Genomic DNA, 12345 nt, shown 5'->3' with positions numbered 1-12345 from the left:
CAAGGGAACAGATTGTATCATGCTAACATTAGCTAGCTACAGAGTTGTGAGAGAACAGATTGTATCAGGCTAATGTTAGCTAGCTACAGAGTTCTGAGAGAACAGATTTTATCAGGCTCACGTTAGCTATCTACAGAGTTCTGAGAGAACAGATCATATCAGGCTAACTTTAGTTGTGAGGGAAAAGATTGTATCAGGCTAATGTTAGCTAGCTACAGAGTTGTGAGGGAAAAGATTGTATCAGGCTTATAATAGCTAGCTTCAGAGTTGTGAGAGAACAGATCGTATCAGGCTAACTTTAGTTGTGAGGGAAAAGATTTTATCAGGCTAATGTTAGCTAGCTACAGGGTTCTGAGAGAACAGATTGTATCAGGCTAACGTTAGCTAGCTACAGAGTAGTGAGAGAACGGATTGTATCAGGCTAACGTAAGCTAGCTACAGAGTAGTGAGAGAACAGATCGTATCAGGCTAACTTTAGTTGTAAGGGAACAGATTGTATCAGGCTAATGCTAGCTAGCTACAGAGTTGTGAGAGAACAGATTGTATCATGCTAACATTAGCTAGCTACAGGGTTCTGAGAGAACAGATTGTATCAGGCTAACGTTAACTAGCTACAGAGTTGTGAGAGAACAGATAGTATAAGGCTACTGTTAGCTAGCTACAGAGCTGTGAGAGAACAGATTGTATAAGGTTAATGTTAGCTACCTACAGAGTTGTGAGGGAACAGATTGTTTCAGGTATATGTTAGCTAGCTACAGAGTAGTTAGAGAGCTAGCTACAGAGTTGTGAGGGAACAGATTGTATCAGGCTAACGTAAGCTAGCTAGAGAGTTGTGAGAGAACAGATTGTATCAGGCTAACGTTAGCTAGCTACAAAGTTGTGAGAGAACAGATTGTATCAGGATAATGTTAGCTAGCTACAGAGTTGTGAGGGAACAGATTGTATAAGGCCAATGTTAGCTATCTACATAGTTGTGGGGGAACAGATTTTATCAGGCTAATGTTAGCTAGCTACAGAGTTCTGAGTGAACAGATCGTATCAGGCTACCTTTAGTTGTGAGGGAACAGATCGTATCAGGCTAATTTTAGCTAGCTACAGAGTTGTGAGAGAACGGATCGTATCAGGCTAACTTAAGTTGTGAGGGAACAGATTGTATCAGGCTAATGTTAGCTAGCTACAGAGTTGTGAGGGAACAGATTGTATCTGGCTAATGTTAGCTGGCTAAAGAGTTCTGAAAGAACAGATCGTATCAGGTTAACTTCAATTGTGAGGGATCAAATTGTATCAGGCTAATGTTAGCTAGCTACATAGTTGTGAGAGAACAGATTGTATTAGGCTAACGTTAGCTAACTACAGAGTTGTGAGAGAACAGATTGTATCAGGCTAATGTTAACTGGCTACAGAGATCTGATAGAACCGATCGTATCAGGCTAACTTTAGGTGTGATGGAACAGATTTTTATCAGGCTAACATTAGCTAGCTACATAGTTGTGAGGGAACAGGTTGTATCAGGCTAATGTTAGCTAGCTACAGAGTTGTGAAGGAACAGATCGTATCAGGCTAATGTTAGCTAACTAAAGAGTTCTGAGAGAACCGATTGCATCAGGCTAACTTTAGTTGTAATGGAACACATTGTATCAGGCTTACATTAGCTAGCTACAGAGTTTTGAGGGAACAGGTTGTATCAGGCTAATGTTAGCTTGCTACAGAGTTGTATGGGAAAAGATTTTATCTGGCTAATGTTAGCTGGCTACAGAGTTCTTAGAGAACAGATCGTATCAGGCTAACTTTAGTTGTGAGGGAACAGATTGTATCAGGCTAATGTTAATTGGCTACAGAGTTGTGAGGGAAAAGATTGTATCAGGCTTTTGTTAGCTAGCTTCAAAGTTGTGAGAGAACAGATTGTATCAGGCTAACTTTAGTTGTAAGGGAACAGATTGTATCAGGCTAACGTTATCTAGCTACAGAGTTCTGAGAGAACAGATTGTATCAGGCTAACGTTAGCTAGCTACAGAGTTCTGAGATAACAGATTGTATCAGGCTAACGTTAGCTAGCTACAGAGTTCTGAGATAACAGATTGTATCAGGCTAACTTTAGTTGTAAGGGAACAGATTGTATCAGGCTAATGTTAGCGAGCAACAGAGTAGTGAGAGAACGGATTGTATCAGGCTAACTTTAGTTGTGATGGAAAAGATTGTATCAGGCTAATGTTAGTTAGCTACAAAGTTCAGAGAGAACAGATTGTATCAGGCTAACTTTAGTTGTGAGGAAACAGATCGTATCAGGCTAATGTTAGCTAGCTGTAGAGTTGTGAGAGAGCTAGCTACAGAGTTATAAATTAACAGATTGTATAAAGCTAATGTTAGCTAGCTACATAAATGTGAGAGAACAGATTGTATCAGGCTAATGTTAGCTAGCTACAGAGTTGTGAGGGAAAAGATTGTATCAGGCTAACGTTAGCTAGCTACAGGGTTCTGAGAGAACAGATTGTATCAGGCTAACGTTAGCTAGCTACAGGGTTCTGAGAGAACAGATTGTATCAGGCTAACGTTAGCTAGCTACAGAGTTCTGAGAGAACAGATCGTATCAGGCTAACTTTAGTTGTGAGGGAAAAGATTGTACCAGGCTTATGTTAGCTAGCTTCAGAGTTGTGAGAGAACAGATCGTATCAGGCTAACTTTAGTTGTAAGGGAACAGATTGTATCAGGCTAATGCTAGCTAGCTACAGAGTTGTGAGAAAACAGATTGTATAAGGTTAATGTTAGCTACCTACAGAGTTGTGAGGGAACAGATTGTTTCAGGCTAACGTAAGCTAGCTAGAGAGTTGCAAGGGAACAGATTGTATCATGCTAACATTAGCTAGCTACAGAGTTGTGAGAGAACAGATTGTATCAGGCTAACGTTAGCTAGCTACAGAGTTGTGAGGGAACAGATTGTATCAGGCTAATGTTAGCTAGCTACAGAGTTGTGAGGGAAAAGATTGTATCAGGCTTATGTTAGCTAGCTTCAGAGTTGTGAGAGAACAGATCGTATCAGGCTAACTTTAGTTGTAAGGGAACAGATTGTATCAGGCTAACGCTAGCTAGCTACAGGGTTCTGAGAGAACAGATTGTATCAGGCTAACGTTAGCTAGCTACAGAGTTCTGAGAGAACAGATCGTATCAGGCTAACTTTAGTTGTGAGGGAACAGATTGTATCACGCTAATGTTAGCTAGTTACAGAGTTGTGAGGGAAAAGATTGTATCAGGCTTATGTTAGCTAGCTTCAAACTTGTGAGAGAACAGATCGTATCAGGCTAACTTTAGTTGTGAGGGAACACATTGTATCAGGCTAATGCTAGCTAGCTACAGAGTTGTGAGAGAACAGATTGTATCAGGCTAACGTTAGCTAGCTACAGGGTTCTGAGAGAACAGATTGTATCAGGCTAATGTTAGCTAGCTACAGAGTTGTGAGAGAACAGATAGTATAAGGCTACTGTTAGCTAGCTACAGAGCTGTGAGAGAACAGATTGTATAAGGTTAATGTTAGCTACCTACAGAGTTGTGAGGGAACAGATTGTTTCAGGTATATGTTAGCTAGCTACAGAGTAGTTAGAGAGCTAGCTACAGAGTTGTGAGGGAACAGATTGTATAAGGCTTACGTTAGCTAGCTACAAAGTTGTGACGGAAAAAATTGTATCAGGCTAACGTAAGCTAGCTAGAGAGTTGCAAGGGAACAGATTGTATCATGCTAACATTAGCTAGCTACAGAGTTGTGAGAGAACAGATTGTATCAGGCTAATGTTAGCTAGCTACAGAGTTCTGAGAGAACAGATTTTATCAGGCTCACGTTAGCTATCTACAGAGTTCTGAGAGAACAGATCATATCAGGCTAACTTTAGTTGTGAGGGAAAAGATTGTATCAGGCTAATGTTAGCTAGCTACAGAGTTGTGAGGGAAAAGATTGTATCAGGCTTATAATAGCTAGCTTCAGAGTTGTGAGAGAACAGATCGTATCAGGCTAACTTTAGTTGTGAGGGAAAAGATTTTATCAGGCTAATGTTAGCTAGCTACAGGGTTCTGAGAGAACAGATTGTATCAGGCTAACGTTAGCTAGCTACAGAGTAGTGAGAGAACGGATTGTATCAGGCTAACGTAAGCTAGCTACAGAGTAGTGAGAGAACAGATCGTATCAGGCTAACTTTAGTTGTAAGGGAACAGATTGTATCAGGCTAATGCTAGCTAGCTACAGAGTTGTGAGAGAACAGATTGTATCATGCTAACATTAGCTAGCTACAGGGTTCTGAGAGAACAGATTGTATCAGGCTAACGTTAACTAGCTACAGAGTTGTGAGAGAACAGATAGTATAAGGCTACTGTTAGCTAGCTACAGAGCTGTGAGAGAACAGATTGTATAAGGTTAATGTTAGCTACCTACAGAGTTGTGAGGGAACAGATTGTTTCAGGTATATGTTAGCTAGCTACAGAGTAGTTAGAGAGCTAGCTACAGAGTTGTGAGGGAACAGATTGTATCAGGCTAACGTAAGCTAGCTAGAGAGTTGTGAGAGAACAGATTGTATCAGGCTAACGTTAGCTAGCTACAAAGTTGTGAGAGAACAGATTGTATCAGGATAATGTTAGCTAGCTACAGAGTTGTGAGGGAACAGATTGTATAAGGCCAATGTTAGCTATCTACATAGTTGTGGGGGAACAGATTTTATCAGGCTAATGTTAGCTAGCTACAGAGTTCTGAGTGAACAGATCGTATCAGGCTACCTTTAGTTGTGAGGGAACAGATCGTATCAGGCTAATTTTAGCTAGCTACAGAGTTGTGAGAGAACGGATCGTATCAGGCTAACTTAAGTTGTGAGGGAACAGATTGTATCAGGCTAATGTTAGCTAGCTACAGAGTTGTGAGGGAACAGATTGTATCTGGCTAATGTTAGCTGGCTAAAGAGTTCTGAAAGAACAGATCGTATCAGGTTAACTTCAATTGTGAGGGATCAAATTGTATCAGGCTAATGTTAGCTAGCTACATAGTTGTGAGAGAACAGATTGTATTAGGCTAACGTTAGCTAACTACAGAGTTGTGAGAGAACAGATTGTATCAGGCTAATGTTAACTGGCTACAGAGATCTGATAGAACCGATCGTATCAGGCTAACTTTAGGTGTGATGGAACAGATTTTTATCAGGCTAACATTAGCTAGCTACATAGTTGTGAGGGAACAGGTTGTATCAGGCTAATGTTAGCTAGCTACAGAGTTGTGAAGGAACAGATCGTATCAGGCTAATGTTAGCTAACTAAAGAGTTCTGAGAGAACCGATTGCATCAGGCTAACTTTAGTTGTAATGGAACACATTGTATCAGGCTTACATTAGCTAGCTACAGAGTTTTGAGGGAACAGGTTGTATCAGGCTAATGTTAGCTTGCTACAGAGTTGTATGGGAAAAGATTTTATCTGGCTAATGTTAGCTGGCTACAGAGTTCTTAGAGAACAGATCGTATCAGGCTAACTTTAGTTGTGAGGGAACAGATTGTATCAGGCTAATGTTAATTGGCTACAGAGTTGTGAGGGAAAAGATTGTATCAGGCTTTTGTTAGCTAGCTTCAAAGTTGTGAGAGAACAGATTGTATCAGGCTAACTTTAGTTGTAAGGGAACAGATTGTATCAGGCTAACGTTATCTAGCTACAGAGTTCTGAGAGAACAGATTGTATCAGGCTAACGTTAGCTAGCTACAGAGTTCTGAGATAACAGATTGTATCAGGCTAACGTTAGCTAGCTACAGAGTTCTGAGATAACAGATTGTATCAGGCTAACTTTAGTTGTAAGGGAACAGATTGTATCAGGCTAACATTAGCTAGCTACAGAGTTGTGAGAGAACACATTGTATCAGGATAACGTTAGATAGCTACAGAGTTCTGAGAGAACAGATTGTATCAGGCTAACTATAGCTATCTACAGAGTTCTGAGATAACAGATCGTATCAGGCTAACTAGTTGTGAGGGAACAGATTATATCAGGCTAATGTTAGCTAACTACAGAGTTGTGAGGGAAAAGATTGTATCAGGCTTATCTTAGCTAGCTTCAGAGTTGTAAGAGAAAAGATTGTATCAGGCTAACTTTAGTTGTGAGGGAACAGATTGTATCAGGCTAACGTTACCTAGCTACAGAGTTCTGAGAGAACAGATCGTATCAGGCTAACTTTAGTTGTGAGGGAACAGACTGTATCAGGCTAATGTTAGCTAGCTACAGAGCTGTGAGAGAACAGACTGTATGAGGTTAATGTTAGCTTGCTACAAAGTTGTGAAGGAACAGATTGTTTCAGGTATATGTTAGCTAGCTACAGAGTTGTGAGAGAGATAGCTACAGAGTTGTGAGGGAACAGTTTGTATAAGGCTAACGTTAGCTAGCTACAGAGTTGAGAGGGAACAGACTTATCAGGTTAATGTTAACTACCTATAAAGTTTTGAGGGAACAGATTGTTTCCGACTAACGTTAGCTAGTTACAGAGTTGTGAGAGAACAGATTGTATCAGGCTACTGTTAGCTAGCTACAGAGCTGTGAGAGAACAGATTGTATAAGGTTAATGTTAGCTACCTACTGAGTTGTGAGGGAACAGATTGTTTCAGGTATATGTTAGCTAGCTACAGAGTTGTTAGAGAGCTAGCTACAGAGTTTTGAGGGAACAGATTGTATAAGGCTAAGGTTAGCCAGCTACAGAGTTGTGAGGGAACAGACTGTATCAGACTAACGTTAGCTAGTTACAGAGTTGTAAGAGAACAGATTGTATCAAGCAAATGTTAGCTAGCTAGAGTTGTTAGAGAACAGATAGTATAAGGCTACTGTTAGCTAGCTACAGAGCTGTGAGAGAACAGATTGTATAAGGTTAATGTTAGCTAGCTACAAAGTTGTGAGGGAACAGATTGTTTCAGGTATATGTAAGCTAGCTACAGAGTTGTTAGAGAACAGATTGTATCAAGCTAATATTAACTAGCTACAGAGTTGCGAGAGAACAGATTGTATCAGGCTAATGTTAGCTAGCTACACAGTTGTGAGGGAAAAGATTGTATCAGGCTTATATTAGCTAGCTTCAAAGTAGTGAGAGAACAGATCGTATCAGGCTAACTTTAGTTGTGAGGGAACAGATTCTATCAGGCTAACGCTAGCTAGCTACAGAGTTGTGAGAGAACAGGTTGTATGAGGTTAATGTTAGCTAGCTACAAAGTTGTGAGGGAACAGATTGTTTCAGGTATATGTAAGCTAGCTACAGAGTTGTTAGAGAACAGATTGTATCAAGCTAATATAAACTAGCTACAGAGTTGCGAGAGAACAGATTGTATCAGGCTAATGTTAGCTAGCTACACAGTTGTGAGGGAAAAGATTGTATCAGGCTTATATTAGCTAGCTTCAAAGTAGTGAGAGAACAGATCGTATCAGGCTAACTTTAGTTGTGAGGGAACAGATTTTATCAGGCTAACGCTAGCTAGCTACAGAGTTATGAGAGAACAGGTTGTATGAGGTTAATGTTAGCTAGCTACAAAGTTGTGTGGGAACAGATTGTTTCAGGTATATGTTAGCTAGCTACAGAGTTGTGAGAGAGTTAGCTACAGAGTTGTGAGGGAACAGTTTGTATACAGCTAACGTAAGCTAGCTACAGAGTTGTGAGGGAACAGACTGTATCAGGCTAATGTTAGCTAGCTACAGAGTTGTGAGGGAACAGACTGTATCAGACTAACGTTAGCTAGTTACAGAGTTGTAAGAGAACAGATTGTATCAAGCTAATGTTAGCTAGCTACAGAGTTGTGAGAGAACAGATAGTATAAGGCTACTGTTAGCTAGCTACAGAGCTGTGAGAGAACAGATTGTATAAGGTTAATGTTAGCTACCTACAGAGTTGTGAGGGAACAGATTGTTTCAGGTATATTTTAGCTAGCTACAGAGTAGTTAGAGAGCTAGCTACAGAGTTGTGAGGGAACAGATTGTATCAGGCTAAGGTAAGCTAGCTAGAGAGTTGTGAGAGAACAGATTGTATCAGGCTAACGTTAGCTAGCTACAAAGTTGTGAGAGAACAGATTGTATCAGGATAATGTTAGCTAGCTACAGAGTTGTGAGGGAAAAGATTGTATTAGACTAACGTTAGCTAGTTACAGAGTTGTAAGAGAACAGATTGTATCAAGCTAATGTTAGCTAGCTAGAGTTGTTAGAGAACAGATAGTATAAGGCTACTGTTAGCTAGCTACAGAGTTGTTAGAGAACAGATTCTATCAAGCTAATATTAGCTAGCTACAGAGTTGCAAGAGAACAGATTGTATCAGGCTAATGTTAGCTAGCAACAGAGTAGAGAGAGAACGGATTGTATCAGGCTAACTTTAGTTGTGATGGAAAAGATTGTATCAGGCTAATGTTAGCTAGCTACAGAGTTCTGAGAGAACAGATTGTATCAGGCTAACTTTAGCTAGCAACAGAGTTGTGACAGAGCTAGCTACAGAGTTGTGAGAGAACAGATTGTATCAAGCTAATTATAGCTAGCTACAAAGTTGTGACGGGAAAGATTGTATCAGGCTAATGTTAGCTAGCTACAGAGCTGTGAGAGAGCTAGCTACAGAGTTGTGAGGGAACAGATTGTATAAGGCCAATGTTAGCTATCTACATAGTTGTGGGGGAACAGATTTTATCAGGCTAATGTTAGCTAGCTACAGAGTTCTGAGTGAACAGATCGTATCAGGCTACCTTCAGTTGTGAGGGAACAGATTGTATCAGGCTAATTTAAGCTAGCTACAGAGTTGTGAGAGAACGGATCGTATCCGGCTAACTTAAGTTGTGAGGGAACAGATTGTATCAGGCTAATGTTAGCTAGCTACAGAGTTGTGAGGGAACAGATTGTATCCGGCTAATGTTAGCTGGCTAAAGAGTTCTGAAAGAACAGATCGTATCAGGTTAACTTCAATTGTGAGGGATCAAATTGTATCAGGCTAATGTTAGCTAGTTACATAGTTGTGAGAGAACAGATTGTATTAGGCTAACGTTAGCTAACTACAGAGTTGTGAGAGAACAGATTGTATCAGGCTAACGTGAGCTAGTTAAAGAGTTCTAAGGGAACAGATTGTATCAGGCTAATGTTAACTGGCTACAGAGATCTGATAGAACCGATCGTATCAGGCTAACTTTAGTTGTGATGGAACAGATTGTATCAGGCTAACATTAGCTAGCTACATAGTTGTGAGGGAACAGGTTGTATCAGGCTAATGTTAGCTAGCTACAGAGTTGTGAAGGAACAGATCGTATCAGGCTAATGTTAGCTAACTAAAGAGTTCTGAGAGAACCGATTGCATCAGGCTAACTTTAGTTGTAATGGAACAGATTGTATCAGGCTTACATTAGCTAGCTACAGAGTTTTGAGGGAACAGGTTGTATCAGGCTAATGTTAGCTTGCTACAGAGTTGTATGGGAAAAGATTGTATCTGGCTAATGTTAGCTGGCTACAGAGTTCTTAGAGAACAGATCGTATCAGGCTAACTTTAGTTGTGAGGGAACAGATTCTATCAGGCTAACGCTAGCTAGCTACAGAGTTGTGAGAGAACAGGTTGTATGAGGTTAATGTTAGCTAGCTACAAAGTTGTGAGGGAACAGATTGTTTCAGGTATATGTAAGCTAGCTACAGAGTTGTTAGAGAACAGATTGTATCAAGCTAATATAAACTAGCTACAGAGTTGCGAGAGAACAGATTGTATCAAGCTAATGTTAGCTAGCTACACAGTTGTGAGGGAAAAGATTGTATCAGGCTTATATTAGCTAGCTTCAAAGTAGTGAGAGAACAGATCGTATCAGGCTAACTTTAGTTGTGAGGGAACAGATTTTATCAGGCTAACGCTAGCTAGCTACAGAGTTATGAGAGAACAGGTTGTATGAGGTTAATGTTAGCTAGCTACAAAGTTGTGTGGGAACAGATTGTTTCAGGTATATGTTAGCTAGCTACAGAGTTGTGAGAGAGTTAGCTACAGAGTTGTGAGGGAACAGTTTGTATACAGCTAACGTAAGCTAGCTACAGAGTTGTGAGGGAACAAACTGTATCAGGCTAATGTTAGCTAGCTACAGAGTTGTGGGGGAACAGACTGTATCAGACTAACGTTAGCTAGTTACAGAGTTGTAAGAGAACAGATTGTATCAAGCTAATGTTAGCTAGCTACAGAGTTGTGAGAGAACAGATAGTATAAGGCTACTGTTAGCTAGCTACAGAGCTGTGAGAGAACAGATTGTATAAGGTTAATGTTAGCTACCTACAGAGTTGTGAGGGAACAGATTGTTTCAGGTATATGTTAGCTAGCTACAGAGTAGTTAGAGAGCTAGCTACAGAGTTGTGAGGGAACAGATTGTATCAGGCTAACGTAAGCTAGCTAGAGAGTTGTGAGAGAACAGATTGTATCAGGCTAACGTTAGCTAGCTACAAAGTTGTGAGAGAACAGATTGTATCAGGATAATGTTAGCTAGCTACAGAGTTGTGAGGGAAAAGATTGTATTAGACTAACGTTAGCTAGTTACAGAGTTGTAAGAGAACAGATTGTATCAAGCTAATGTTAGCTAGCTAGAGTTGTTAGAGAACAGATAGTATAAGGCTACTGTTAGCTAGCTACAGAGTTGTTAGAGAACAGATTCTATCAAGCTAATATTAGCTAGCTACAGAGTTGCAAGAGAACAGATTGTATCAGGCTAATGTTAGCTAGCAACAGAGTAGAGAGAGAACGGATTGTATCAGGCTAACTTTAGTTGTGATGGAAAAGATTGTATCAGGCTAATGTTAGCTAGCTACAGAGTTCTGAGAGAACAGATTGTATCAGGCTAACTTTAGCTAGCAACAGAGTTGTGACAGAGCTAGCTACAGAGTTGTGAGAGAACAGATTGTATCAAGCTAATTATAGCTAGCTACAAAGTTGTGACGGGAAAGATTGTATCAGGCTAATGTTAGCTAGCTACAGAGCTGTGAGAGAGCTAGCTACAGAGTTGTGAGGGAACAGATTGTATAAGGCCAATGTTAGCTATCTACATAGTTGTGGGGGAACAGATTTTATCAGGCTAATGTTAGCTAGCTACAGAGTTCTGAGTGAACAGATCGTATCAGGCTACCTTCAGTTGTGAGGGAACAGATCGTATCAGGCTAATTTAAGCTAGCTACAGAGTTGTGAGAGAACGGATCGTATCCGGCTAACTTAAGTTGTGAGGGAACAGATTGTATCAGGCTAATGTTAGCTAGCTACAGAGTTGTGAGGGAACAGATTGTATCCGGCTAATGTTAGCTGGCTAAAGAGTTCTGAAAGAACAGATCGTATCAGGTTAACTTCAATTGTGAGGGATCAAATTGTATCAGGCTAATGTTAGCTAGTTACATAGTTGTGAGAGAACAGATTGTATTAGGCTAACGTTAGCTAACTACAGAGTTGTGAGAGAACAGATTGTATCAGGCTAACGTGAGCTAGTTAAAGAGTTCTAAGGGAACAGATTGTATCAGGCTAATGTTAACTGGCTACAGAGATCTGATAGAACCGATCGTATCAGGCTAACTTTAGTTGTGATGGAACAGATTGTATCAGGCTAACATTAGCTAGCTACATAGTTGTGAGGGAACAGGTTGTATCAGGCTAATGTTAGCTAGCTACAGAGTTGTGAAGGAACAGATCGTATCAGGCTAATGTTAGCTAACTAAAGAGTTCTGAGAGAACCGATTGCATCAGGCTAACTTTAGTTGTAATGGAACAGATTGTATCAGGCTTACATTAGCTAGCTACAGAGTTTTGAGGGAACAGGTTGTATCAGGCTAATGTTAGCTTGCTACAGAGTTGTATGGGAAAAGATTGTATCTGGCTAATGTTAGCTGGCTACAGAGTTCTTAGAGAACAGATCGTATCAGGCTAACTTTAGTTGTGAGGGAACAGATTGTATCAGGCTAATGTTAATTAGCTACAGAGTTGTGAGGGAAAAGATTGTATCAGGCTTTTGTTAGCTAGCTTCAAAGTTGTGAGAGAACAGATTGTATGAGGTTAATGTAAGCTAGCTACAGAGTTGTTAGAGAACAGATTGTATCAAGCTAATATAAACTAGCTACAGAGTTGCGAGAGAACAGATTGTATCAAGCTAATGTTAGCTAGCTACACAGTTGTGAGGGAAAAGATTGTATCAGGCTTATATTAGCTAGCTTCAAAGTAGTGAGAGAACAGATCGTATCAGGCTAACTTTAGTTGTGAGGGAACAGATTTTATCAGGCTAACGCTAGCTAGCTACAGAGTTATGAGAGAACAGGTTGTATGAGGTTAATGTTAGCTAGCTACAAAGTTGTGTGGGAACAGATTGTTTCAGGTATATGTTAGCT

Source organism: Echiichthys vipera (assembly GCF_963691815.1).
Source record: "Echiichthys vipera genome assembly, chromosome: 1".
NCBI lineage: Eukaryota > Metazoa > Chordata > Actinopteri > Perciformes > Trachinidae > Echiichthys > Echiichthys vipera.
Note: the sequence above shows the minus strand (reverse complement) of the source record.